The sequence below is a fragment of the Euprymna scolopes genome, chromosome 4 (assembly GCF_053919585.1).
Source record: "Euprymna scolopes isolate OS-2025 chromosome 4, ASM5391958v1, whole genome shotgun sequence".
Classification (NCBI taxonomy): Eukaryota; Metazoa; Mollusca; class Cephalopoda; order Sepiida; family Sepiolidae; genus Euprymna; species Euprymna scolopes.
The window spans coordinates 118,727,995-118,733,247 of record NC_136485.1 but is presented as its reverse complement, the minus strand read 5'-3'; positions in this window follow the sequence as shown (position 1 = coordinate 118,733,247).

The following is a 5,253-nucleotide window of genomic DNA, read 5'->3' as shown; positions in this document are numbered from 1 at the left end:
TAAAGTTTAATGCAAGCCAATATATATGAAAATAATTTCTAAAATCAACAGTAGATTCTCTACAGTGTAGTATATTATAATGTATTATGGATTATGTCATTACAAGAGATATGTGTAGCTTTCTCCCAACTAAAGCAAGCAATCAATAGATTTGATTGAAAATTGGTAATTTCACCGTTTTCGATGACAATAAAGGTATGTTGTGGAATATTCAGTGACCTTTATTCAATTCCGGGCAATATCGGGCCTTTCTTTTTAGTGTGTGTGTGTGTGTGTGTGTATATATATATATATATATATATATATATATATATATATATATTTCTTCAGCGCCTTTCACTGAAAACTTTAACACTGTGGACTTTTTAGAAGTGTTTAAAATTTTTACAGGAAAAGACAGAGGCACACATTAACCAAACCTGTAGCAGTTTCACCAATCGTCAAGGTAATAATAATAATAATAATAATAATAATAATAATAATAATGCTATAGAATCCTGCAAATTGAAACTGTATAATTGTAAGTTAACCCCCTGCACCATTTACTTTCCTGCCATTTTTGTGTGTGTGTGTGTGTGTATGACAAAAAAACTGACATCACACCAAAGAGCGAGAAGGGTCTAGGAGGATGGAAAGACTGAGGAGAGAAAGCACTATCCATACATCCGCTGGATGAGTGCAAAGAGGACTGGAATATTGGGGAGGCTTTTTGCCACCCAAATTCCAGTGAAGCAAATGGTTGCTGCAACAAGAAATTAATGGTAAGAAGCTATTATAATAATTTAAATTCATCTGCAATGGTTATGGAAAGATGTGGGGAGTACTACGCGTCTGGGGAAACTTGTTATCACTCAGACTCCAGAGAATACTAAAAGTTGTTCTCAACGAGAAATCTCTGATGATGGCTTGGGTGACTATCGCTAATGAGTAAATAATAATTGCAAAATTAGTTATGATATATGTTTATTTTATTCATTTGTAATGAGAACGGAAACACGTGTCCATAGATAACTATTATGTCTTTCTTTTCTCTCTCTCTTTCCCTCTCTATATATATGTGTGTGTGTGTGTGTTTGAGAGAGAGAGAGAGAGAGAGAGAGATCGTTTTGCCCATACTCAGGTTCATAAGTATATTCTGAAAACATTAATCAATATAAAAGAAAGAGATACTGTTATGAAGTATTCTTCACCTCGCAACATTCACTGCATACACAGCAATACATGATGTGCATCATTCAACGCATGCATGCAGCCATTTGCAAAAATGCATCAGTTCACAGCTATGAACTCCACAACCATAAATTGTAAGATAGTTCTTCTTATTTACCAATATTGATTTCTGCTTTCTCTGATACAATGCTTTTCTTTTTATATAAACAAACTGATGAGCAGCAGAAAAAAAATTCTCTATTGATATTTGACGTTTTGTATTTTCTATTGACCTCAATCGCACTGTCTCTTTACTGAATCTTTCTTCAGATGAAAATTTTCTTTTCTTTTTATCTTTTTTTTTTGAAAGAGAAATGCACTGGTGTTGTGATGGTGAAACTTTAAGAAGAAAGAAATAGTTCGAGAAAAATAAAATATTTAATAGAACAAAAGTTTACACTGTGGACAGCAATAAAATAAGAAGGTGACCACGTGAAAATACGTAAGATTTTAAGTTTAAAACTTTTAGTATTTTCCCTTGGGTATAATGCTTTATTTGTTTCTTGGTTAGCGTTGCATAAATTAGGGACAAGCGAGTTATTTGTGAAGTCTGTTCAAAGTACAAAAAAAAAAACAAAAAAAAAACACACAATGCATTTAATGTTAATGTTAAAATGGGACGACATTAGGGGACTAAACCTGGTATTTACTTCCTTCCCACTACAGACTTTAAAATTGGGAAAAATCAAACCAACATGCTTAAAGGACGAGCCTATTAAAAATTGCCTAGACAGCATGCTGGGCATTTTCTAGCTGAGCCACCTCAGGCAGTTATTAATAAACTTACTTCACTCCAAATAGAGAAGCCAAGGCCTTAGAGAGTGAACCTGCTAGGACTATCCAGAACAACTACCTCAAACCGACGGATAACATTCCACGGGAATAGCCTAGTTTCTGTCGGACTGATTTTCAAGAATGGATCTATGGTTGGTATCTTCCAGTCAAGAGTCTCTCAGAAAGAAAAAGAAATTATTGGCATTAGTTGTATTTACAAAAGTTTTTTTGTAAATGTTTACAGTTTGGTTCTTTACTATTGGTATTTATGGTGTTTTGTACTCTAAAATAAGCATCACTCAACAACATCTCATGTTTGCTAGTCATTTATTTCTGTTTAAAAGATGGACATCAGTCAGGTAGCATGAAATTATATTGCTTCTAACATACTCGACTAACATACTCCTTAATCTACAACACTCTCTAGCATCTAGGATATCCAAATGCGTTGTAGAGGTATCACGCTCTACATAGCTGAATTACCTATGATGCAGGGTGGATGTCGTCTGTAATTTCACAGATAACAAGTTTCTGAATGAAACCTTTCCAGACCAACCTATCCAATGTGGGCTTTCCAAATTTGGGCACACTCCAAACTCTACTTGTTTTTTATTTAACAGCACTTGCAATTGTTTTAGTTAGAAATAGAAACTAGAATGAAATATTTATGCTTCTTTGATAAAATTACAATCCAATTTTAAAATTTAAAAAGAAATTTGGATTTTATTAATTTGCATTTCATTTATTTTTCTTTAAAATGACCCAAAATATATTTTCAGTATATTAATAACACAGTATCGTATACGCCCCTATAAAACACGTCTGTTCTGCACTACAAACAAAACCAGAGAGAGAGGACTCTGCTTTATTGTCACGTATCACTCAAGCATATCCTTTACTTTCTTTTAACATGCAACTTAATTTCTCAATCCTAACTTCAAAGCAGAAATTTCCTTTCTACTTAATCGAACACACCTTTTTAGAGTGTGAGCCACCTGACATCCAGCTGTGAAGTTCTACTAGACGATGCAACACAACAGTGTGTAAATATCTCCAGTGGGCGATCTATAAAAAGTTGAATATCGAATGCAGCAGCAAGTCCTGGGTTCATATACCAAATAGAACAGTTGGAAATCAGTCACACACTACCCACAATGACTATGCAATTCCTACATCTATGTACTTTAAAACGGAGCTATTAAACCTGGCATGGTTATAAAGGATAAGAAGGAGAAAAAAGCAACCTTAGAAAAGTTACTCTTCCCAATGATGCTGGGTTAAATAAAGCTAAGAAGGAAAAAATAACGAAATACCAAAGTTTTATGCATGACACGGAAAGAAACTGAAATCTTATCATTCCCGTAATTTTAGGAGAAACTGAACTCCTGAAAAAGAAGTTTAAAAACTACTTGACAAATATACCCGGTGAACCAAGTGTAAGAGAGTTTCAAACAATTTTACTTAGAGGGACAGACAGAATTTTAAAAAACATCTCTTGCTTGGAATATAGCAGATGAATGCTTGGCATCTGGTAGGTGAATGCTTGGCATCTGTCCCCAGCTTGAACAAACCGCTAAAAAAATTGAAAAAATATATATATAGGGACTTCAGTTTTTATGTTCTGTTGAGTGCAATACTTCTGTTTTCTCTTTTATCTTTCAATTATTCTCCATTTTTCATTCCTTTTAATTAGTTTTGCGTTGATTTCTTCAGTATAAACTCTCCCTCGTTTCTTTTCCTATCCAACCAATTTCAGTTTCTTTTATTCACTCCCCTGCTGTTCTTTCGCCAATACTCTTATACTTTTCTTTACAACGCGATTCTGTCTGTTCCTTTATGATTATTCTGAGACCTTTTCAATCACCAATTAAAAAAACTAAAATGATATTTCTTTCCAGCAACTCATAAACATCTATTGATAATGGACATTAGAGGACAACACAATCAAAACAAAACATTATTAAATGGTTTCTTAGTGAGATGTAGTTCAAAAGATCGAAATATATTCTTTGATGACCACGAAACATAAAAAAATCTAAACAAAAGAGATTTATTGATGCAAAATTTGAATACTTATTTTGAAAATAATAATCATTGATACTTTCATTTTGAATAAAGCAAATGAGACAAAAGAAGTTTTTTTTATGTTTTAAAGCCAATAACAAAAAAATTCGTGCCTATAGTAAGGGAGAAAAGAAAGTAGACTTGCTAACCTTGTTAACACTGTTTTCAACACCTTAATAAACTCTCTGACCAATTTTAGAAAAAAGACCTTTATGAATATTTATATTCATAAACACCTACTAACACATTGGTCAATTGCATGAATTATTTAATCTGCTATTCTTGCGGAGTTTTTAAATGTTTAAGTGTATTTTGTGTTGAATGATGTTTATTCATCGCTTATGAAGATGCTGTGTAAACGGTCACCATGGGTCAGTTGAGCCGGCTCCTTCAACTGAATTCTCTGCGGCTCGTATAGATGCTGCCCAGACACGTCGGTTTGAATCTGCGGTCGATATCAGGTCCAGTCATTTGCGGTTCCAGTGGCGCATTTTGTAGAGGCGAAATCGCAAGATAAGATCGCCATGCAATTTTTTAAATGTCCAGCGATGTGTCGTCAGTCAGACCCAAGCCCTAAAGTATCTCTTGCATGTAAAGCACTGTAACCTCACGAGAGAAGAGAGACGAATTCCCCAATATATATATATATATATATACATTGTTATCACATGCGGCAATACGACTGCAACAACCATCGTCAACTAAACAGCAACCATAAACCGAACGCTTCCATCTACACGAACAATATCATCAAAGCGACTGACACGGTATAAAACAGTTCCATCGACACGGCCCGAAACGGTCCTGAACAATTACATCAACACAACCAGTACGGTTCCAAATAATTCCGTCAACAAAACCCCACATAATCTCGAAGATCTCAGTTGATACAACTCGATACGATTCTGAACAACTCCGTCGATACTATATGACACGCTACAAGAGCAATCTCAACAGTTACTTGCTGATAGATTCTGGTGTTGTTTTTTTGTTTTTGTTTTTATTGTAGCCCTTGGATGAACTCATTTTTTGCTGCAGGTAGGCCCAAAAAACTGACACAAGTTTTGAGTGCTACTGCGCATGCCCGTGGGAAAGTTTCTAGCTGTGCTTAAGCCGTTTCCGATGCACACTTATTGTTCTTTTTCATTTTGACACCTCAATGTAAAGAAGACGTTTTGTGTTGAATAAGTAGAAATTAAACACCAT